At 44.6% G+C, this 25,479-nt stretch overlaps 1 long non-coding RNA gene across 2 annotated transcripts; it reads right to left on the minus strand.

Moving 5' to 3' along the window:
- Positions 1-2,054: 2,054 nt before the first annotated feature.
- On the minus strand, positions 2,055-25,156 carry LOC132235973 (uncharacterized). 2 transcript variants are annotated; one of them, XR_009453131.1, is made up of 9 exons: positions 24,574-25,156; positions 22,390-22,562; positions 22,003-22,097; positions 20,265-20,297; positions 18,016-18,693; positions 17,780-17,914; positions 13,370-13,493; positions 9,087-9,206; positions 2,055-2,384 (listed from the first exon to the last, which is right to left on the minus strand). It is a non-coding gene; the product is annotated as an uncharacterized LOC132235973 (long non-coding RNA). The 2 variants fall into 2 exon arrangements; XR_009453132.1 differs by lacking the exons at positions 20,265-20,297; positions 22,003-22,097 and having other exon boundaries at positions 18,398-18,587.
- Between the last annotated feature and the right edge of the window lie 323 nt (positions 25,157-25,479).

Below are 25,479 nucleotides of genomic sequence, written 5' to 3' on the forward strand. Positions count from 1 at the left end.
CCCTTTAACTACGAACAGTCATGCTTAAACTACATAATCTTTTCTCCCTGGAATGGAGATAAGAAACGCCCTAACCTTTGTAATAGAGATTGATAGGATTGAATCAACTGGTATAAATACAGTTGTAACAAGACAGAAACACTCAGAACTCAGAACACAGAACTCATAAGACAGAAAGACACAGAACTTAGAACAGAATCAAGAAGACAGAATCTACTCGGAGCCTAGAGACAGAGCCTAGCGGGAGAACATGGCAAGGGATCCTGGACTGAACCTGACTACAGAGATTGGCAGGAGAACCTGACTGGAACCTGGACACTGAACCTGACTGGAGAGCCTGGACAGAACCTGGCTGGAGAACCTAGCAAGGGAACATGGCTACAGAACCTCGCTGGAGATCCGAAGCAAAGCCTCTCTGGAGATCAAGACCAGAACTTGGCTGGAGATCCTGGCTAGGCTGCTGATCAACTGAACGCTGTCTCCGTGTCATTCCTTCTTCGCCGACTCCGTCCACACCTTTGGGGACCCCTGGACCTGCTGGGGCTGGACCCCGGCATCTGGCGCCCGAACAGGGACCCCTAGGTAAGCGCCCCGCACTCGGGACGGATAGGACTCCACCATAGGAAAAGGGTGGATAGTCTTCGCCGACTCCGTCCACACCTTTGGGAACCCCTGGAACAGGATTCCCTTAGGTAAGCCCCCCCATTGAGAACCCCCACGCTCGGGACGGATAGGACTCCACCAGGGTGCTACAGACCCCCCTATAGAGGATAAATAGGGTAAGAAGGTGGATAGTACAGAACTTAGATTGAGAAGATGTGCCATACTGAGTCCAAAGAAAGAAGACTCTGTATTGATTCTTAGATTGAGAAGATGTGCCATACTGAGTCCAAAGAAAGAAGACTCTGTATTGATCTTTAAATTAAGAAGATGTGCCATACTGAGTCTAAAGAAAAAAGACTCTGTATTGATCTTTTAACATATATGCTTATTAGCAGAGGAATTAAGGTTACTCCCAGTCAGACAGAACATTTTATACAAGAAATACGTCCATGCTTTTCTGAGGAAGGAAAGGTGCCGGAAAGGTAAATGTAGAGGCATGGGAGAAGGTAGGCCCAAGGAGCCTTATCCTTAACCCCACTGCAGCCTTTCTACCCTGGGAAAGTGCAGGATTGGCAAGCTCTCCCTGGGATGATAGATCAGGACTCAGGTAATAGCAGAAAGCGCCAATCCTACTCTTAAAATGGATACAAGAGAGCATTTCAGGTTTTTCTTTTTAATGCCTGCTTTTAAAAAATAAAAAAGGGGGAATTTGCCGGGAGCCGGTCCATGCTTGCTGTTTCAAGGGACCTGGCATATATGGCATACTGTTCTTGGCACTATGTGTTTTAACCAAGGTCTCTGAGAAAGGTGGTTTCCCCAGGTAGGGATTTTCCCCTGAAGTTAGGGAGGGAATAAAACCCCTCAACTAAGTGCCAGGCGGGTAATTAATCCCTTTAACTACGAACAGTCATGCTTAAACTACATAATCTTTTCTCCCTGGAATGGAGATAAGAAACGCCCTAACCTTTGTAATAGAGATTGATAGGATTGAATCAACTGGTATAAATACAGTTGTAACAAGACAGAAACACTCAGAACTCAGAACACAGAACTCATAAGACAGAAAGACACAGAACTTAGAACAGAATCAAGAAGACAGAATCTACTCGGAGCCTAGAGACAGAGCCTAGCGGGAGAACATGGCAAGGGATCCTGGACTGAACCTGACTACAGAGATTGGCAGGAGAACCTGACTGGAACCTGGACACTGAACCTGACTGGAGAGCCTGGACAGAACCTGGCTGGAGAACCTAGCAAGGGAACATGGCTACAGAACCTCGCTGGAGATCCGAAGCAAAGCCTCTCTGGAGATCAAGACCAGAACTTGGCTGGAGATCCTGGCTAGGCTGCTGATCAACTGAACGCTGTCTCCGTGTCATTCCTTCTTCGCCGACTCCGTCCACACCTTTGGGGACCCCTGGACCTGCTGGGGCTGGACCCCGGCAGTCAAGGGCTGGCACAACTGGTAGCAATCGTCATTGGGACTTTTCCTCCCTTTAGCTGTATCCTACAGGAATCCAGGCACTTGCGTGGTCCTGAAAAATGAGGGGCAAAATATCTACTGGCCATCAGTCTGCACCCATGAGTGTTGACGCTTCTGCCCAACCACTCTTGAGTTCTGGTCCTCTGCCATCTGTTGAGCACAGCTGTCCCGGTGGGCTACAAAGATGTCCTTCACGGTGATTACTTTCACTGACTGATGACTCAGCCCCGAATAAGCTGTCTCTCTGTTTTCTGATAATAGTTTGTGTACTCCTTTGTCTTCTCCCTTAAAACTTGAGCTGACGGAGAAAAAGGACATTGCTAGTTTTCCACGTTGTTCCCAGCATGCCTAGCATGATGCCTTGCACACATTAGGTACCCAACTGAGTTGCCGAATGGATGAACAACTGACTATCATGCCAGCGGTCCAGGTATTTTACAAACATCTGGGACGCCTTCAGTTTATTTGCCACGAGACTTAGGTATTTTTGGCCTCACCAACACCTTTCTGGTTGTACTCTAGCTTGTATTTGTATGTTATTCATTTTCTAAGTATACTATTCATTGTTGTGTTTAAGAAATTAGTGTTATCCTATATTATTTCTCTAGCTTGTCAAGATCATATTGAATGATAACTCCTCAAAAACACCAATTTCTCTTTTATCACCTGTGTGTCATCAAAAAACATGCTATTTGTTTAGTGATGTTCCAGTGGATAGTTCTATAATTATCTTTATCAGAGAGGGACAAACTATACTCTTTCTACCCACTGATGTTTCCTGAGTAATCACTAGGTGAATAATGTCCACTCAAACAAATATTCATTAAGCTCACACGATACAACCAGCTCAGCTAGGCCACCTGGAGGATGCAGAGGTCTATCACGTGGTCCCTGCCCTCAGTTTATTTCCCAGCTAATGGAGGAGAGAACGCACAGGTGAAAAGTTTAATGATAAATGGGAGGCAGATATTTGGCTGGTACACACTTCATTTATTCTGATGGGTCAAGTGTCCATTCTGATTGGTTGGTTTTAATTAAGATTGATTAAGCATTCATTCTGATTAGTTGGGTGTCCATTTTAATTATTTGCACATACACTATGATTGGTTAGACTTCCAATCTGATTGGTCAAATGTTCATGCAAAACTGATAGTAACATATTTTACACTGCATGTAAAAGTTAAATAAAAATGACATGGAAATACAAAAAAAAATTGCTACATGAAAGTACAGAATCCACTTGAACAACCGATCTCTATAAACCTAACTTCTTAGAACAAAGTCAGCAAGGCGTAGAGAGGATGAAAGGACAGTCTGCATCCTTCAGACCTGGGTTAATGAGCATAACTGAATGGGAGGCTATCTATGGCATGGGCCCCTAGAATATAGGCAAAGGCCATGGTCAATGCCCAGATGAAGGCAAAATTCTTTCCTTGGGAGCAAGAACCTAATCATCCAGAATCGAGAAGAAGCCACCCAAATTGCAAATATCCTGGGTGGCTCCATTTCTGGGCAGGGTCCAACCCACAGAAAGGGGAGGTAGAGCATAGTCTGCATAGAGTCAGCTCAACATTACTCCACTAATGGGTGGATGGGAATGAGCTGTTCTTATACCGCTTATATTATTTCTTTCTCTGATAATAAAGTTTCTGACAATAAAATATGTTAGTAAAACTCATTCCTTTCATTACCCTCGGCATTGCTATATAGGATTTTGTGTCAAATGGGGCATATTCAGTAAGTCTTAGGAGATTTGAGGATAGTCTCACATAAGCTAAGTGATTAAATAAAGACTTTTGGGACCAACTTTAAAATGGACACTGACCCAAAGGCAAAGTCAAGATGTGTCAAAGCTCACAATCAGCATCATAACAGGTATTGGGAAGCATGTGGTAATAAATAAAACACTAAATGGCTTAACTGGTAAAACTATTCAATCACATACTGAAATAATAAGAAATAGAGGTAGGGACAGGTGAGTAATCCAGCAGCTCAAACGACATGCAGGAAACCCCGTATCTCTCTTTTGGTTTCTTAGCAGTGCTTCCTCAAAGTAATACTTATTTCAACAGGCTGGCCCCAGATGGTTGCAAAATGTCTTTCTGAAACTCCTGGGACTCCTTGCTTCCAGATTCAAACAGCAAAATGTACAGCATCCTCTTTTTCAAGAGTTCAAATAAATACCCTAGACCAGTGATGGCGAACCTTTCGAGCTCGGCGTGTCAGCATTTTGAAAAACCCTAACTTAACTCTGGTGCCGTGTCACATATAGAAATTTTTTGATATTTGCAACCATAGTAAAACAAAGACTTATATTTTTGATATTTATTTTGTATATTTAAATGCCATTTAACAAAGAAAACTCAACCAAAAAATGAGTTCGAGTGTCAACTCTGACACGCGTGTCATAGGTTCGCCATCACTGCCCTAGAACTAACTGAGTTCCCTGGGCCCTGACTGCCCTTCTGTGAACCAACCCTGGGGCCAAGAAGATGGCATAGGCCAATTGGCTTACGCCACTGAGGCTGAGTGTGGGGTCAGACTCATCCTGAATCACTGTGTTATGTTAGAAATAGAGCAGACAAGGCTGCAGAAGCAACAAATAGAATACCTCCACCTGTTTCAGTGTCAAGTGCATATTGATAGTTGTACCAAGTACTGCTAAGTGGTTGGTTATGTGGAAATTTCTGGAGAAGACCTGGAGCTGAATACAGAAAAATTCTGACTTGTCATTCTCTCCTTTTTTAAAAAATATATTTTATTGATTTTAGAGAGGAAGGGAGAGGGAGAGAGAGATAGAAATATCAATGAGAGAGAATCATTGATTGGCTGCCTCCTTGCACGCCCCCTACTGGGGATCAAGCCCGCAATCCAGGTATGTGCCCTAGGCCAGAATCAAACCTGGGACCCTTCAGTCCGCAGACCGACACTCTATCCATTGAGCCAAACCAGCTAGAGCATGACTTGTCATTCTCTTAAACAAATCTTAACTGGGAAGAAGAGGCAGGAAAGAAACATTGTTTTCTAAAGAAAGGAGGTGTGGTCCAATGCTAGAATTAATGTAAGCGCTTAGACACCTGGTCCCTTTCCTTCCCTACTTCAGCAACCAGCTAAGGTTAAGCACTTCGGCAGCCTAGAACTTTGCAAGTTCTCTATCAGGCTCTGTCAAGTCTGTCCTGGGATTCTGTAATGGAAAGAGGGGTAGATTAAGCATCTGGTGACCTGGGTTCAGTTCCCAGCCCTGCCATTAACTAGCTCTGTGACTTTAAAAAAGAACAACCTTTCTGTGCCTCGGTTTCCTCATCTGTAAAATGGCGGAGGGGAGGACTGGATCAGATAATCCTTTTCTGTCTATAAAATCCTTTGGCTCTCGAATCCAAGCTCCCATAACAGGTGACCTGAGGTTTGCCATGGGATTTCTAGTCTTACAGACAAACCAAACACCCTGGTGAATTAAAGGGATTTATCAACAGCCTCCAGACCTAGGGGATCCCAGGAGGCCAGGCAGGGTGTGGTGCTGGGAAAGGAGCCCAAGACACCTAGTTCCTTGTTCTAAATAGCATTCAGTTCACCCTATGACTCAGTTATCAGCACTTCTCTCTTTCGGAGGAGTGAAAAGTTTTAGTCCTCTCTGTGCTGACGACAACCATTTATTGAGTTGCCAATCTATAGGATTAAGAGAAAAATGAATTTCTGCTTTGTATTTTGAACCATATCCAAATCAGACTCCTACCTCAAATTACGACTTAATAATTTTTCCTGAATCATAGACTATTTCCCCCCAATTTAACAACAAGGGCTTATAGATGGAGTTAATTAGAGAGCAGGCCGAGTACCCAGAACTTATGATAAAACACACTCTCTCTCTCTCTTGAAATTCCTTGTTCTCACTGCTCAGACAGAACTGAAGAGTTAATATGAAGTCAAGCAGAACTCTTTGATTACTCATTTTTAAGATTTACAATTATGTATACATGATGGTGACAACCTAATAAAATGTTGAACAAATAAGGCAGAATAGGTGATTCTTTGGATCAAAGGCGAATACTCAGGTTAAGAAAAACTGCTAATGAAATTCCAATCACATGGTAATTTCCCACTTATTACTTTCTGGAACTCAAGTAGCTGTATGGTCTAACAGGGCCTGTTTGGGGAATTATCACAACATCTCACTTCTGCAATGAGTGGCGTCATTGGACATTTAATATTCGTTAAGGCTTTTATGAAACAGAGAGGTTTCCATATGTCTCTAGAGCAAAACATTTGTGTTTGCCATCTGCTACTCAAGAGCAGTTTTGTCGAAAAAGAATACAAATTGCTTGGTTCTTTAATTACTTCGAGGTTAGGCTATGTGATAGTTGGGACTATAGGCCAGTCAGTTCACTGCTAGGAGAATACTGTTATTTACTCAGGCACCAACTTAAAGAATTCTTTACAAGCAAATGACCTGAAAAGACACGGAAGCCTAATATCATCGTTGTCCTTTTAACTCAATGCAAAGACCACTGTGAAGCGATATGTGAGATTTTTAAGAGGTGGCCTTAGGGAGACACCATCTAGGACACTGGACTTTAAGGTCAGTTTAGCAAGCATCAGTTTCTCTTTCTGAGTCCTGACCAAAGAAACTATGACTCAAACTTCAAAAAAAGAATTAAAGGATCTCCTTGAGCTCAGTATCGAAGAAAAGGTAATCTAGTTTTAGTCACCCAGGAGCAAATAACCTGGGCTTTGGACTCTGCCATTGTTTTTCCTTCCACCTTCTCGTTAGCTTCTTGAATTGTAGGTAATTCTCTGCTCAGTAACATCTCCACTCGCCTATGGATATAGAACATTAGTTGTGCTTAATCAGAAGTAACTACAAACAACAGAGTTTATCCAAAAGTAGAAATCCTGGAGCTTACAGATTACCTGATGCTTTTTCTAGCCCTCCTCACTGTAAAATTTCATTCACTGGAGTTATTAACATATGGACCATAACAAATTGACAAATGAAAGGGACCTGGTTTGGCCAGAACAGCTATGAGATCCTACCACATGGACCTCTGATTTCTAAGACTAGTTTCTGCTTTAAGATGCTATAAAACCAATAAATACAGAGATCGTTTATTGTAATATTTCCAAAGTTCATAATACCTCAGCATACTGAGTGAGTCAGTAGATATTAGTAGGTGAAACTAGAAGAAAGGGTTTCATGGCCAAGCCCTTTGGAAAAATGCTGTTATAATAGCGTTTTGATGGTACAACTTCCCAGAACCCTCAACATGCTGGTGTGCACTCTCCCCACACTCCTGCCTGGGGCCCCTTTTTGAGCATCTTATGGGGCTGTGTCCTGCAGAATATACGGTGAGAAACTGATTTAATCTAAACCCTTCATTTTAGATACGAAGGTCTACATTGTGAAGTCCTCCTGGACCCAGAACGCCTGTTCCTGCCTCCTGGGTTTTTCCTGAACCCCAGGGAAGGGCGTCTCATGCAGCCTCTGTCACTTGCCACATCCACAGAAGGATCAGCCAAGGGGGTGGGGGCGCCAGAAGGCTGCTTCCTCCCTACCTGGGGCAGTTGCTTTACCCCTGAGTCCTGGGGAACTGGCAGACATTGTATTGAACTAAAGTGAAAGTCATCTTATGTGCAGAGGCAAATTTACCCAGAATTCTGAAGGTGCAAAAAACTAGATTCTTAAATGAACATTCTGGATGCTGTTTGTTTGTTTTTCAGGAAAAAAAAAAAACATCACTAATGTCAAGTAATTAAGCTAATATAAGCTTCTTTTCCTTTTGTATTAGTCTGTATTTTGAATGAGTTGTAGGATGTTAGAGGGTCACATCACACCCAGGCTAACTTCCTAGAGTCACATGTAAATTCTGTAAAATGATCTGCACAATAAAATGTTTTTAAAGATAAATTATTTCAATTTCTTGTAGGCATGGATTATATTCGTATTGTATACCTAATGACTAACACAGGGCTTGGCATATATTAGGCACCTGGTGGTAAATATTTTTGCATTAATTAGTAAATTATAACCTGATGATTGGACTTTCATAATGGTAATAATATATTAATGGTTTTAATGATATCCTACCTTTTCAAAAATCTCAAAGATAAATTCCTTGACCTGGTTGAGATTTATAAACTAGTTAACACTCCTTATTGTAATCTTTTATTTATTTATTTTTAATTTTTTTTTATTGATTAAGTTAATACATATGTGCCCTTATCCCCACGTAATCTTTTATTTTAATAAACAATTGCACGGTGATGTGATGTTTCTTTCAGATAATAATAAATGAGCTCACTTCAACATTTGACTTTTAAACTTATGCACACAGACCTCTAACTGGAATGAGCCAGGAGATAACAAGTCCTAACTTCCAGTCATTGTAGAATTCCCCTTTCAGCCACTTGGACTGTATTAAGCATCCTTAGAGACATTGCACATAATAATGAATCTGAAGAAATGTGTGATCCCGGAGGGCCTTCTGAGTCATCAAAGACGGATGAAGTCATGTTGGTAAATTAGTTTGTATTCTATATTTTCATTCATTTAATAAAAACTTTTTTAGTACCTACAATATATAAAGCAATTCACTAGGTACTATAAGGAAATAAAGATGGAATTTATACAGACCATCCCTTAAGAAGCCCATGTCCTGGGAGGAGAGGTGGGGCACACACATAAATAATTACAATGCTAGGCAAAATCAGGATATGCAAGTAATGTGCTATTGTGTTAGTTTATGGTCCTTTCAAATTAGTTTGTTTTTCTTACAAAACTGGTAGTCTACAGTTAAGCAGATCACCCAGTGTATTAGAACTCCCCATTCCCCAGCTACTCTGGATAAATAGAAGGCTACATCACTTGGTTATCAGTGATATTAGATTTTACTAGCAGTCACCAGCACCATCAAGAGCCATGCTTCTCATTAGATGGCAAGACAGGACCATCCTAGCAAGATCCATTGACCAGCACTAAGTCACTCACGGTGGACACACAACTCACCTGAACTGGATGGGTAGAGAGGATGGCGTGGGAACCTGACTTGTGGTGGGGAGGCTGTGGGTATGCTTTCAGGAAGTCGGATACTTGTGTGGGCAGCAATGCAGTAGTAGACGGGCCAAGCTGTCAAGTGATAACCCGAAATGGGGTCAGTATAGGCACACAGATTGTTGCTGGCTCTGCAGAGTGGTTTTGACTGAACGGAGAGTGAATTCGTGGGGGAGGAGACTATGGGGGCAGGGGAAAGCCTGTCTCTCCACACCCTAGAAGTCACTACCACCTGATGTTGGGAATTGACTCTTTTATTCTGATTTGGCCCATATTTCTGTCTCCATTTAAAAAGCAAAAATAAAGATTTAAGAAAATAGTTTATATAACCAACATGTGAAGACCATTATGGAAATACCTCCTCTATATATTAGGAACAATGCTGTCAGAGAAGGTGAGAATAAAGCCTTGGTCTGAGCCAAGAGTCCAGAATTCTGTTAGCATTATTAACATATACATATCTCTATATATAAAAACCTAAGTGACCATTAAGATGGAATGACCGGAATGATTGGTCGCTATGATGCGCACTGACCACCAGGGGGCAGACACTCAACACAGGAGCTGCCCCCAGCCCACAGGCCCCGATAACCGATGGGGCCTGCCGGCCAACCAATCTCCCAGTCGCGCCCCCCCCTGCCCCCCCTACCCCCGCCAGCAGGCAATCGATCCGGGCTGGGCCCCGGGCTGGGATGGGGAACTGGGGTTGGGTGGTGGCAGACACAGGTGGCGAGGGAAGAAGGAAGGGGGAAGTGGGGAGGCGGGGAGGTGGGGAACCGCACAGTGACAGTGCATGGGTGGGGAGGGAAGGAGGAGGCAGGGAACCTGATTGGCCCTGATTGCCGGCCAGGCCTAGGGACCCCACCCATGCATGAATTTTGTACACTGGGCCTCTAGTGTTAGTATAACACAACAAATTAGCATCAAAGTACACACTTTACACCTTTCCCTATTGACATTTTTGCCTTGAGAATTGATAAAAAATAACTTTTATGTGTGGACATAGTTCCTTTAAAATTAAATGTTGTGAATCATTCATTGTTTTAAAAATTTAGTTAATAAGGAAGCTCATAATTTTAACTTCTTTGCATGTCAAGCCAGGACTATGATCATGACTGATTCTGAGGGGAATGCTATGGACACAGGGATTGGTTTGTCCCATAGCTCCTTGCAACTTGGCTGACGCAAGGACCCCCTCCACAAAGGGCAAGGCAGCACATGCCCACCTGGTGACCCAGGGAGTCATGCTTTTCTCCTTCCTCCCACTTGGTACCTTTTGGGGAGACACTAGCAGGGATACCCACCTTAGGATCACCATCTAGAGCTTTGGTATATGGTCTTTCATGGGAGCTCAACCTCTCCAGTAAAATATTTAAGTATGGAGTTTATTCATTTGGGTTCTAGCCCTTATACCTTCTGGAGACCGTGCCTACTGCCCAGAATAAGTAAGTTACCTGTGAAAGGCAGCAAACAAAACACTTGAAACAGCTCGTGCCTCTGCGTTTTACAGTTGAACAATTACTTAGGCTATCCAGATTTGTACAGGTTCCAGTATTAACTCACACTTTTGGCTTATTTATTATTTGGCCAGATATCATTTGCTCTTAGGTCTTGGCACGAAGAAGCCTTCTCCTGAGGCCCCCTCCTTAGAAGCCCCACCCTTGCTCTCTTCTAGTCACTCCTCCCCACTGGGCAAGGAATCCACAGGCCAGGTGGACGTATTTACTCAGAGCCATGCCCCGCTCTTAGGCCACACTCTAGGAATTCAGACCTCAGAATTCCTGCCCAAAGCCCTGCTTCCAAGATTCGTGTGGGCCTCTTATCCTTCCAAGGCTGGACTATGTCATTGCTATGGCACCACAGGCCCAAGCAGCGGCCAAAAGTGGTTGTGATGTGGCCAGAGCTTGAGCTTATGGGCAGGGGTCCTCATTGTGTGTGTGCGTGTGTGTGGCCTGTCATGATGTGGGCCAGGTCTGCAGTGGGAAAGAAGGACACGGGTCAGGGCCAGGACTGCTCTCCATGAACTACCATACTCTGGTGTGGACCTCTGAGGAGCCAGAAAACTAAATCCAAACCCATTTTCCAGGTCATTCTGAACAAACAGCGTGTCCCAAAAATGCATGTACACTTTGAATAATTATAAAAGGAGTTTTTATTAAAATACATTTCATTTTCAAAATTGAGCTTCAGCTGTTAAAGTGTGTATACATTTTTTTTTTTGGAACACCCTGTTTTTCTGTTAAGGTAGGAATCTAACTTGTCAGCTTCAGCTATAATTTTTAAGTATTTAGACACATGATATGTGGGCCTCCATTTTTATTCTTGCCCCGGGCCTCACAAATATGGGCTAGACCTGCTTTTGGAATAGGTTTGATTTTTGAGTTTGTTTTAACATCCTATATAATAAAACCCTACTATGCAAATTGACCGAATGGCAGAATGACCGGTTGCTATGATGCACACTGACCACCAGAGGGCAGATGCTTGATGCAGGAGCTGCCCCCTGGTGGTCAGTGCGCTCCCAGGGGGAGCGCCACTCAGCCAGAAGCCGGGTTCATGGCTGGCGAGCACAGCGGCAGTTGCAGGAGCCTCTCCTGCCTCCGCTGCAAGCAGGAGGTAAGGAGCGAGGGATCCTGGACTGCGAGAGCCCTGGACTGTGAGATGGATGTCCGACTGCTGGCTTAGGCCCGATCCCCCAGGCCTAAGCCGGCAGTCGGACATCCCTCGAGGGGTCCCAGACTGTGAGAGGGCGCAGGCTGGGCTAAAAGACCCTCCCCCCACCCCCAGTGCACGAATTTCGTGCACTGGGTCTCTCTCCTATATAATAAAAGGGTAATATGCAAATAGACTGAATGGTGGAACAACCAGAACAACTGAACAACCGAACAACTGGTTGCTATAACATGCGCTGACCACCAGGGAGTGTGTGCAGAACATAGAGGGCATTGGCCATGGTGGGATGGTGAAGCAGGTGAGTGGGGCACCAGACCAAGGTGGGGCACCAGTCACTGTCATCGGGGCAAGCCTCTGGTGGTTACTAAAAATTCTTTGCTCCCATGTGCCACAGTTCCGCCCAGTGTTCACACCTGCTGCCGGCGCCAGCCCCACTTGTACCTGCTCCCGGTGCCTGACACCAGTCTTGATCACCCAGCGCTATCCACTCAACACTATCAGTGGGTGTGAGCAGCGGCTGCCAGCCCTGATCACCCTTGAGGGCTGCTCCACCTCCCCCTGCTCCTGAGGGGTAATCGGGGCAGCAGCTGCTGCTCGCACCCACTGCTGGCGCCAGCCCCAATCGCTCTGTGCCATCAGCAAATGTGAGCGGGGCTGGCACCGTCAGTGAATGGGAATGGCGGTGGCAGCAGGAGTGGGGCTGCCGGCAGGCAGGGGACTGAGGGCTGTGGTGGGAGGGGCTGGGTGGGGGCGCAGGGGATGGGCCGAGACCTGCCCCTATGCCTACTGCAGCCTCGCAGCCCACAGTTCCTTTCAAGGTGTACAAATTCATGCACTGGGCCCCTAGTTTATAATATAAAGGATCTGATAACAGAGGGTTGAAGTATGAGTAGTGGGTGGGCTGCTTTCTACCAGGTCAAATGTAGCACAGCTCTCAAGCAACATTCCAACTATGTCTCAGTGGCCCTGTTCCCTGGCCTTATAGGAGAAATTATATGTGTGTGCGTGTATGTGCATGTGTGTATGTGTGTGCACATGCATGCATGTGCATGTTTAACATCCATTAAGAAACAGAAGAATATGACTTAGCTATTTTGAAATAATTCAAGCCCCACACTGTTGCTCTGGTTTAGTTTATTGCTGTTCCCCTGCCAAGCAACTCTTCCCAGTTGACTTCCTTAAGCTGCTTGGAGTTAAGAGCTGGGCACTCTGAAGGCCTCTTCCAAGTGAAAAAAAAGAAACTATATAGAAAGGGAATTGGGCCAGGTGTCCTTGATTGAATGCCACTTCACTTCAGCAAATCTCTAAGCCCTTCTGTCTGTTTTGTCAGCTGTAAAATGAGCAGACTAATCCCGCCCTGCCGCAGAGTGGCAGGTTTAATTAATAATGATGGGGACCGGCTTTGTAACGTAAAGTTGTATATACATGAAAAGAAGCACTGGAGACATATTATCCAAAGTCTGGAGTGCATCTTGCTTTCCACGGCCACAGTTAGGCCGCTAAGTCCTGATCACAGGCTGCTACAGACTTCAGGGGAGCCGAAAAGCAGAGTTGGGTCACATTACCTGAACAGAAAGCAGGGTTTGGTAATGGGAGTGGAGCACAGAGTGAGTAAGCAGTGCACGATTCAGATTTCTGGCAGCACCAGGATCCACTGGGTCCAGCTGGTGGCAGGTGATAGAATGGTTTCTGCAATCAAAGTACAAAGAACAGGTGTACCCATTTATTCTTGACATTGTCCTGGTAAGATCCTTGAGATCTTGAAGTATCTCACTGAAGGGAGATCTCTTTCCAAAGAGCTTGCTGAGCTTCTTCCTGTTGGCCCTGCTGTGGTCTGCTGGCTGACAGCTCACTTTAGAGGTGTTTTCCGCTGCAGCAGCGTGGATCAAGCCTGTCTTATCCTTAGGGTGAACATTCCACAGTTCACTTAAAGACATGGCTACATGGCCTACCAGAAGTCATACCCAGCCTGGTGAGAATCACACCTGGGAATTGTTGGTTACTTTGGCTAACATGGGATTTCTGTCTCTCCCACGCAATTCATCTAACAACATTTATATGCAGCAAATCATAACTTTTATATACTCAGTAGACATGAACTCTGCTTCCCTTAATCTCCTGGAGCCTTTGTGTTCCTAGGCTGGAGTAACATTCATATTATAACTATAATAGGGGCCCGGTGCATGAAATTTGTGCATGGGTAGGGTCCCTAGGCCTGGCCGGTGATCAGGGCCAATCAGGGCCTTCCTTCCCCTGCTGCAGGCTGCCAGCCAGGGCCTTCTTTCGCTCCATGCCACCCCCTGGTGTTCAGCGCAGATCATAGCAAGTGATCAAACTCCCAGTCTCCCAGTTGAACTCTGAGGGGACACTTTGCATATTAGCCTTTTATATATATAGATTTGTACAGCTTCTTCCTTAATATTACATGACTGAGTTCCTTGAAAACCCTGAGAAGATCTTAATCATTTTCTCATTGTCCTTGACATCAGGGCCTCCCTTATAGGAGACACACACAAAAACACACACACTTGTTCAAATGCATTTAAAATAAAAAGACCTGATGAGTGAGGAACAATGACAGGAATGGTAATGGGAGTAACGTGCAGAGTAATCTGTGCATTAAGAAGGCCTAATGCCCATCAGGGAGCTTCATTTTCAAATACTGGAAGATCTAAGTATATTATATTGGTTAAGATCAAAGTTTTCAGCAAGACTTAGACTTATATCTTGGTTCAGCAAGTTACCGTCTATGGGACCTTGGGAATGGTTCTGTGCCTTAGTCCCCTCATCTGTAAAATGAGGACAATACTACTACCCATCTTATAGCGATGCTGTACAGAGTAAATGAGATAATCCATGGAAAGTGCTTCACACAGCGCTTGGCACAAAGTAAGCTCTCATGATATTATGGTCATCATCATCACAGGCTGTAGGGAAGGAGTCTGGGTTGCTCTCAGAGCCTAAGAGTAAGTCTTCAGATTTAACAACCGGCCTCCAGAGCTCCCTTCACGCCACCTTATGAATCTGAAGCACGGTCTATTAAGGTCAAAACCTCCAGATTTTCTGCATCTAGAAAATCTGATTTCAGATTTTATTCTTTGGATAGTTAAAGAAGTATGAATAAGACAGTTTTCATTCAGACATAATATGAAGGCTGTTTAAAAGGGCACTTTGCAAATTAATTACTTGTGTCTGTGCATAAGTAATTTTGTTGGTTGTAAAATATATTGTTAAGCAATGTGGATCTTTGTAAACAGGCTCAGTTCCAATATACTTTGTACGTTTTTAGTTTAAACTGGCCTCTCCCCTCACCATGTGGTCCCAAGATTTGATTATTCTATATGGGGGGGGAAAATGTTTTTGTTGCATATATTCATCACCGATTTGCTGACACTCGTGGAGGTGTTTTCAGTTAACAAGCTATGTCCAGTCAATGTTCAGTGTTCCAGGGAGAAGGAGGAAGACTTAAGCCGCTGGAGGGAGTAGTCACCTCCAGGATCTCCATTCCGTCTCTGCCTTTTTTCCTAAGCGCTTTCCCCAGCCCCGTCCACAGGGGCGGGCCCCAGGAGTCACACGATCACCCCAAGTGCCCACAGGTTATTAGAGTAGTTACTCCTGACCCACACTGAGACAACCAGAGTCTTTTCCAAGGCATCTGGAATTGGGACACTGGCCTTCTGGTCAGTCACTACTGGCCCTGGAACTAGGACAGCATATAACAGGGAGCTGGCATGGCCATTTTCACTGTGTGTTCTGGGAGGCAGAAAAACTGGAATGTAGAGAAAGGAGACTGAAATGGTGTCAGGGAGAAGTCGAGACGAGAAACCAGGTGACCCCTGAGAGAAGAAGGGAAGTGGCAAAAGAATAGCCATCTCCATTCCCAGTGGCCTCTCAGGGCTCTGTTCTGACCCTCAGGAAGCCCAGCTGCCGTTCCTGCCCTGGCCCAGGTCCGGTACACTCTCCGTTTGAGCTTAGGCAAGGTTAGGATGTATCTGTTACGTGAAACCCAAGGAGCCTTGGCTGAGAGTGAGCTGGCACTGCGAGGGAGGCTGAGCCAGGGATTCTGGTTAGACAGGCAGGGTCTGCCTGAGAGGACCACCTGGGTGGCCCAATCACACTGACCTGCCAGAATCAGACACGCACGCAAGTAGTTTTCGCTGATGATAAAATTGAATGGAACAGATTCAGAGTAATTCCTGAAAGCTCCCTCTTAATCACTTCCTGGTATATTTTCTTGTGTAGTAGGGTAAATAGGTGGCAGTACAGATGGTACACCCAGAATTTTGTCCTACCCTGAATCCTTCTACAGGGGTGTGCGTGTCTGTGGCTGTCATTGGTCATGCCTGTTGCAGCAAAAACAAAAACACTGGACAGGCACTGGTCTCTTCTCATGATCTGTCAGTCCCTGTTGCTGGGCCACTTGACACTCGTCCACAGCTTTGGCCCTGCACCAGAGTCAGCGACAAACCCTGTCTCTAGCTGAAGGCTTTGAGAAGCTGTTTCTGTAGTTCAGGGGACACGGTTAGGTCACCCTGTGGCTTGTCTTGCTCTGACCAAATACCCTGGTTCTGGCTCCTGGGCTTCTGCCTTTATCCTGACACAGCCTCAGTTCCGATTCCCTCTTGCAGGGCTTGAGTCCTTGATTGCTTGGGCTTTAGTCCCTGCCTCCATTGCCTGGCCAGAACCCCGGTCTCTTCAAAATCAGGACTCTAATTTGAGTACATTTATTTTTCCCCATAACATACCTGAAATGCAGACCAAGCTGAGAATTTGCTGCCTGCCCCTTGTCCTGTCTGACCCACACTGCCAGTCTGGGTCACTTATGCTATTCTCCCCAATATCTCCCCACCATTCCACCACCCCACTTCACCACTGCCAAAAATCATATTTGCTCCACTTCTGGGACATCCACCTTTTACTACCTTCCATATCTAAATCACCATATCCCCTTTGACTACTCTGAGGAGCCACATGGTCCTGCAGCTCTGTCTGCCTTTCAGACTTCTGCCCACCGACTTTGACTGGGCACCCATTACAAAGCCTACCTCACAGCAGGGTGGCAGGAAGACAGTGTGGTATGGTGGATGAGCATGCCATGAGCATGGGCATCCCGAGTAGATCTGGGTTCAAATCCTTGCTCCTTCACTTGCACAAGTTTCTTAATTCCTCTAGAACTCAAAAGGATTGTTGAAGGGATTACATAAGATAATATATCTGGCAAAATTTATTAGTTTTTGAATAAAATACAAAATTTAGTACTTAATAAGATACATCTGCCTTTCTTTCCTGCACTTATGTTTTTTAACAGATTTATGGGTATATAATTTACATATCATTCAACCAATTGGTTTAAAGGATATACTTCAATGGTATTTAGTATATTCCCTGAGCTTAGATTCCTTAAAATGCAATTATAGCATAAGGGATATGAGATTTAGTCACAGTTAAAAAATTAAGGATTGTATCAGCTATATGTTTATGGAAATCAATCATGTGGTGCCATTGCATTGCCCAAAAAGCTAATGTGATATTGGGCTGTACTGACACATATATGATGAGCAGAATAAGACAAGTAATGGCGCCATGTTATTCTGAGCTGGCAATGTGTTAAGTCATTGGGCCTATTTTAAGAGGGTTATGGACAAACTGGAGCACGTCCAGAGAAACATGAAAAGGGTGATGAGAAACTGCAAAGATGTAGGAGTCTGTGATGTTCATCTGGAGAAGTAAAGCCATCCTCAATTAGCTCTGGGGGTGTCATTTGGAAAATAAGTGAAGGTATTGTCTGTGTTCCCTCCCTAGACCGGAACTTCAATAGGTGAGTTGAAGTTAAAAAGAAGATTTTTACATGATGTAAGGAACAATTAGAGCTATCTAAAATTGGAATGAATTGTTCTTTCCTAACCTGAAATTCTATATTTAATATAAACCTCTTTATCTACAAGTCAGAGAGAAACATCTTATAGAACTCTTACTCTGTTATATGTTGTGCTCAGGTGGGCAAAATGATAAAGTCAGCCAACTCTTCTTTATTCAAGGTCATCCAGTTTGGGTTTGTCTAGTAGTCCATTCTTTCTCTTATTTTTCATTCCCATTCTCTGATTTTTGACCTGAGGAAGGAGAAAAGGAAGCCCAAAATTGTCAATAAGGATATTTTATTAGTAGTTCTGATGATAACGGCGATATTCCTAAAATAACATTTTGGCATTACCTGAACAGGAGATTGTGCTCATCTCTTCCCCATTCTGTGTAAACTAACTTCATCTTAGTACTTGACATTGGCCATGGTGGCGACATTTATGGAAATTAGCAAACACTGCAGATCAGTAGCACAACTCTCCCCCGCAGCTCAGGTCCCAGTGCCCCACTGCTTCAGTCTCTGCTACCCAGTGACTGCCAAGCTGCCACGAGTAATAATGAAGACACACCTTCTGCTATATTTTGGACTATATGTTTCTATAAAAAATATATTTAGAGCCAGTGGTATTTACTTTATGTAAGGGCAATTTGGAATTGAAGTAGCTTAATATAGTTAACTAGCTTCAGATGAGTGGAATATTTAGGAGGAAATATTTGTGGAAGACTAGTCTCACCTTCCACTGCCTTCTAGGCCACACCTTTCTCCGTCAGGAAAATCCAAATAATCACGGTCTGCACAGCTGCTTTCAGAGTGACCATGCAACAGACGAGGAAGACATCTCCAAGATGAAGGCCCTCTGGAAGCAGAAAGGTACAGCTCTCCAAGGCCAGTACTTGTCCTGCACAAGTGCCTCCTTGTGCCACCTGCTGGATTTTGAAGGAGCAAGCTCTCAGCTTTTGATCAAAGGTAAGGCTCCTGCAAACTTTCTGCAGATGGAATGTATTCACAATCTCCCCTCAGGCAGGACTGCTGTAAAAACATTGCATTTTACAAATTGTTTTAAGGAAATCACCGTCGGCCCAAGATTCCCAGAGCCAAATGATTTTTATAGTATCAACAAGCTCTAGCAATTACAATTGGGCATTTATTGAGCACTTAAAGCATACTATACACTTTACAAGTATTATCTCACTTTATATTCATTTAACCTTATGAAACGGGTATAAATATTTTCATTTTACAGATGGAAAAACAGCTTAAAGAGGTTAAGTGGCTGTTAGAGTTAAAAAGTTTCTGTGCTCCTAAGAAACAGGGTTTCTATTACCTACTTCTTTGTATATAGCAGACATTTCATAAATAGTTGAATACGTTCTTTAATGTGAATAAATAAAATACCATTCTTAATACTTTAAACCCTTTGGCTCACTAGGCTTTTAACCAGCTTTCATCTAATGGTAAAAGAGAATGATTTCATTTATTTTGCCTGTACACACTTTCCAAGGGAAGAGCTCACTTTAAAATCTGACCAACCCCACAATGACTTAGGATTGTTTTCCCAGTTTTAGAAACAAGGTAACTGAGGCTTAGCCAGAATTAAGTGGTCTTTTGGTCTTTTCATCACACCAGGTTGTGGCAGAGGAAAACGGTCAAAGGCATGCATCATGAAAAACCTAGTAAAGTTACAACTGAAATAGAAGGGTTCCAGATAACCTAGTGGTGCACTGGTCCTCAAAGAATGACCATTCAGTTAGCTACGTTGAGTATAGCATTCAATGGACACATCCCTGCACTTATTATGCATGGCACTAGGCATGTGGGGGGATGAGACCAAATCCTGATCTTAAGAAGCCTGTGGACTTTTAGGGAAGAGAAGACATAGACACATAAACACAGGAGCTGAAATTACAGTAAAAAGGCATAAAATGAAAACCACACAAGGTAACAATGATTATTAAGCAACTAGAGTCCCAGTGCACGAAATTCGTGCATGGTCGGGGAGGGGGAATCCCCTCAGCCCAGCCTGCACCCTCTCCAATCTGGGACACCTCAGGGGATGTCCAAATGCCAGTTTAGGACTGATCCTAGGGATCGGGCCTAAATTGACAGTCAGACACCCCTCTCACAATCTGGGACTGCTGGCGCCTAACTGCTCACCTGTCTGCCTGCCTGATCATCCCTAACTGCCCCCCCCCCCACACCAGCCTGATCACCTCTAACTACCTCTGCCTGCTGGCCTGGTCATCCCCAACTGCCCCCCTCTGCCAGCCTGGTTGCCCCCAACTTCCCCCTCCCCCCGGCCGGCCTGGTCTCCCCCAACTGTCCCCCTGCCAGCCTGGTCACCCCCAACTTGGTCACCCTCAACTGTCCCCCCTGCTGGCCTGGCCACCCCACACAGGCTGCTGTTCAGTCGTTTGGTCATCTCTCACTAAGCCCCTTGCCGGCCTTGTTGCCTCACGCAGCCTGCTGTTTAGTCGTTACTGTTACTGTGATGGTGTCCCAGACAATTTGCATATTCCTCTATTATTATTATAGATGATTAATGTAAGAGCTGCAAGAGTTCAGAAATAGGAGAGATTACATCTGTATAAATGTTTGCTTACCTCAGCATCTTCATAAAACATCTTCACTACGAGCTGTGGGAAGACAATGTAGTTTGAGAGAGTATCTGGCCTCTAAGCAGCTCACTCTTCCTGGAGACTCAGGCAGGTAGTGAGAGGATTTGCAAGAAGCAACAGGTGGAGAGATGAGGAGACCGGAGACCTGATCATCAAGGCAGGCAAGACAATGCTGGGAGATCTCACCTGACTACTGAGGCTGGATATTAATGTTTTTTCTTCCTTTATGCATTTTTCCTATCTCTACCCTGAAGCAGGAACAGCCTGTAATTCTTCTTGGGATTTGATTTTGAAAATTTGAGGCATCAGGAGAACTTAGAGCAGTAGTTCTCAACTTGGCTCCCCATGATACCACCTGGGGAGTTTTAAAAGCTCTGCTGCCTGGGTCCCATCCCCAAATACTCTAATTTACTTGACCAGGGATGTCCCTTTGGTGGTTCTAATGTGCAACCAAGTTGGCGTATCATTGACTTACAGGATTCCTAGACACAGTAAGAGAGAATGAGATTTGCTGTAATGAACAAAATATCTTGGAGAAGCAGGGGAAAGGGGGAGCTTCCTTGCTCCAGTTTAGAAAAATAGCCGTGAGTTGTTACCCTGGAGTAGTAGGAATCTGGATTCTGGCTTCCTGACAGCCCCACAGGTGTTGGTAGGAGGACTCCAGGGAGATGGCAGTGTGGTGTATCTAGGCCAGTCCTTCTCACACTGGGATGTGCACACCAATCACCAGGGCATCTTGTTAAAATGCAGATTCTGACTCAGAAGGTCTGTGTTTCCAAAAAGTTCCTAGGTTTTCCCAGTGCTGCTGGTCCACAGAGTGGCAAAGATCTGCATGGCTAGGACTCTAGGTGGTCCCCCTTAATATTCCCAGATTCATCTCAAGCCATGACCTGTTAAACCCAAAGGGTTCCACAGGCAGGGACAATGACACCCCTGGGGTAACCTGGCTAAATTGATGACTGAGGCGCAGATGGAGCGCATCTGCAAAGCCTTCCAGGCTAAAATAAAAAGGAGCGCATCCCAGCAGGGGATCCCCCTGTCCAGGGTCTGGCAGATTCCACATGGCCCATTCAACCATACAGGGACTATTTACAAGGTTGGGGCGGGGTTACCAGAAACCAACAAAAAATTTGGAGGCACCACCTCTCAGGCCGAAGGGGAGGGAGTAGTGACTGGAATCCCGTGAGAGCTGTGGGAAAGGGACACCTGAAGCAACTGTTGTCTGTAGAGAAACACAGCCACTTGGAGAAAATGAATCATCAAGGATAAATCTGGGAGAATAAATTATCCAATACAGCCCTTCTCCCACTCTGTGATTTCCTACTGATGCCTCCCATCAGCCTAACCCAGGGGTGGGCAAACTTTTTGACTCGAGGGTCCTTAAACTGGACCGGAGGGCCGGAACGAAAGCATGGATGGAGTGTTTGTGTGAACTAATACATGTTAACACTGCTGCTGGTGAAGGAGCGGAGGGGAGAGCAAGAGAACCCTCCGCTCTTTCGGCTCCGCGGGCCGGATAGAACAGCCGAACGGGCCGGGTCCGGCCCCGCGGGCCGGATAGAACAGCCGAACGGGCCGGATCCGGCCCCGCGGGCCGTAGTTTGCCCACGGCTCTAACCCAACTAGAAACCAGAGGGCAAGAGAACCCAGCTGCTGTAGCCCATCAAAGTCAGCCTTCTGGGCACAGATTGGGTGGTTTAAACAACAGATATTTCTTTCTCACATTTATGGAGGCTGGGAAGTCCAAGATCAGGGGCATCAGCAGAGTTGGTGTCTGGAGAGAGCCATCCTCCTTGTTCATAGATGGCAGTCTTCAAACTGTCCTTACACAGGAAGGGAGTGCTCTGGGGCCTCATGTAAGGGCACTAATCCCATTGATGGGCTCCACCCTTGGGACCTGACACCTCCCAAAGGCCCCACCTCCCCATATTATCATATTGGAGGTTAGGATTCAAGATTTGAACTTGGGGGTGGGGGGACACCAACATTCAGTCTATAGCACCATCCCAATAAGGGCTCAGCCTCAGTCAGAAATTAAGTTATGGAAGGTAAAGAAAAGGACAGCACAGTCTGCATCTGAGACTCTTACCCCTAATAGGTGGGCGCTTACCTGAGAGTGTCAAACGTCTTCATGAATGACAGATGGATCTGAACCCCTGCAATGGAGCTTTTGGGACAATGGTTGTGACCCTGTTGAACTGGTGTGTAGAGAAGACGCGGACTGTCAGAAGTTGCTGCTGATTTCAGGAATGTGTTGAGAATAAGTCACATGTGCTTTGAAACCTGCCAACAGGTGGACAATAGAAGGAAGAAAAAAAAAGAATGCAGCCTTGTTACAGTTTGCTGATGACACAGATTTCTCTGAGCTTCTCAGAAAAAAAAAAAAATACTCAGAAAGGCAGGAGTGTGAAAAGTTATTTAGGCCCCCACCTCACACCCCAAGTTTCTTAAAAACAAAACCTCTGACCATCTTTCTGGGAAAAGAAAGGTACAAACCTGAGAAGCTCTAACCCAGGGAAAAGTGGGATCTGACCTATTTAGAACCAGTCTTGGCCGGCTTGAAATTTAGCACGAGTTGAGCTCCCAGCTTATCCCAAACACCTGTGAGTTTTCCCAGTGTCTGGCGTTGGTAAAGGGGAAAAGGAGAGGAGATGACTGCACTTCTGAGGTGAAGTGAACCAGGTGCTGACTGGGAGTTCAGCAGCACCTCCCCAGACCTGGCCAGAGACAACAGCTGGAGAGTTCTCAGGCAGTAAACAGAACTCCAGCTGGCTTTTCATGGTTCTTTGGGAAGCAGGTGGGAGCTCCTCCAGCAGGATGCCTGAGAATACGCTACCAAGGCAGAGGGACTCTGGGTCCCTTCATCTGACATCAGTGCAAGGGCCTGGGGGACAGTTTAGGAGAAACTGAGCGCTGGAGGGGGAGGCAGAGTTATAAATACAGTTCAGGTCTTCCTGAGAGTTTTATTTCTCAGGTTACCACAGTTTCTCAGAAGTTGGAGGGTTTCCACACTGTACTGGGCATTGGTTACGGAACTGAAGCAATAACTAGGCCTGATCATTAGAAGTTCTGAAACCATCAAGCGCCAAAATAAATTCCAGGTTAATTAAAAAGTTAAAGACTAAATATCGCAACAAAAAAATTGGAAGAAAATATAGGCAAATGTTTAGCCGATTCTAAGGTGCCCAAGGCCTGTCTTAAAAAGGAAAACCCAATAGGTTTAAAATATACAGCATACCCTGGAGATATTTCGGGTTTGGTTCCAGACCACTGTAATAAAGCAAGTATCGCACTAAAGAGAGATGTAATCTCTCTTTGCTGGTGGAGAGCCTTGCCTTACATTTGTAAAACATGTGACATCTGCGATACACAATAAAGCAAGATGCAATAAAACGAGGTATGCCTGCATTATATAGAGTGTGTGTGTGTGTGTGTATGTAACACAATTAAAATTTACTGTATGATTTTTAAATCACACAAAAATAAAATTAATAGAAAAAAATTGGGAAAATATTTGGTTAATATCCTAAATACAGAAGAACACATAAGGAGGAAATAGATGATGAGCCCAACAAAAAACTGCTAATGAGAAATAAGCATATGGAAAATATTAATTAATACAACAGCGAAATATAACAAAACACCATGTAGTTTTTCTGGATTGACTGAAATAGGGAAAAACGTAATATTCAATATTGCCAAGGGTGCAAAAAAGGGGGCAGTCTCAATCCATCTGGAATGTAAATTGGTTTGACTTTTCTGGAAGGTAATTTGGTAGTTAATATTGTAAACCATTTTATTGTTAATATTGCATAACTTTTAACTCAGCAATTCCTCTTCTAGAAATTTATCCTAAGAACATAATCAAGGATGTGCACAAAGACTAATCTACAGGAATGTTTACCACAGTGTTATTTTAATAGTGAAAACTTGGGGGTCCGTTGTATTGACTGTTAAGATATGACAGAGTTGGGCCCTAACCGGTTTGGCTCAGTGGATAGAGCGTAAGCCTGTGGACTCAAGGATCCCAGGTTTGATTCTGGTCAAGGGCATGTACCTTGGTTGCAGTCACATCCCCAGTAGGGAGTGTGCAGGGCAGCTGATGGATGTTTCTAACTCTCTATCCCTCTCCCTTCCTCTCTGTAAAAAATCAATAAAATATATTTTTTAAAAAGATATGACAGAGTTGGGTGATGGGTACATGGGTCTTCATTATTGTATTTGTTTTCTATTGTTGCTATAACAAATTACCATAAAGTTAGTGGCTTAAAACGACGCAAATTTGTTATCTTACAGTTCTGTAGTTCAGTCTGACCCAGGTCTCACTGTTAAAATTGAGGGGCTGGCAGCAATGAGTCCCTCCTGGAGGCTCTTGGAGAGAGTCCATTTCCTTGCCTTTTCCAGCTCCTGGAGGCTGCTCACATTCCTTGGCCCATGTCCCTTCTTCCATCTTCAAAGCCAGCAACATAGCATCTCTCAGACCCTTCTTCACCATCACAGCTTTTTTCTTTTTAATTCTCTTTTTCTGTCTTTTTCTTCCACTTTTAAGGACTCTTGTGATTACATTGGCCCTACCTGGGTAACCAAGCATAATTTTCCTGGTTTAAAGTCAGGTAGTTTGTAACCTTAATTCAACTTGCCATGTAACTGTAAGTCTTGGGGATTAGGACATTGAAGACTTTGGGGCCCACTATTCTGCCTACTCAATTGCATTATTCTATATACTTATCCGTCTGAAAATATTTATTATTTAAGATATTAAATATTTAAAAACCCAAACTTAATTCCAATTTAGCATGTGGATGAAAGGAGGATATATATTCATACGATAACTACTATGTGCCTATCCTATATAATAAAACCCTAATATGCAAATCGACCAAATGGTGGAACCACTGGACACTGTAAGACGCACTGACCACCAGGGGCAGACACTCAATGCAGGATCTGCCCCCTGGTGGTCAGTGCACTCCCACAGGGGGAGCGCCTCTCAGCCAGAAGCTGGGCTCACTGCTGGTGATTGCAGCTGCAGTGGTGGGAGCCTCTCTGGCCTCAGCTACAGGTGGGCAGTAAGGAGCAAGGGGTCCTGGACTGTGAGAGGGATGTCCGCCTGCCCGCCTCCCAGCTTAGGCCTTCTATCCACAGACATCCCCTGGCAGCCGGACATCCCCCAAGGGGTCCGAGACTGTGAGAGGGGAGT

The sequence above is a fragment of the Myotis daubentonii genome, chromosome 1 (assembly GCF_963259705.1).
Source record: "Myotis daubentonii chromosome 1, mMyoDau2.1, whole genome shotgun sequence".
NCBI classification, from domain to species: Eukaryota; Metazoa; Chordata; class Mammalia; order Chiroptera; family Vespertilionidae; genus Myotis; species Myotis daubentonii.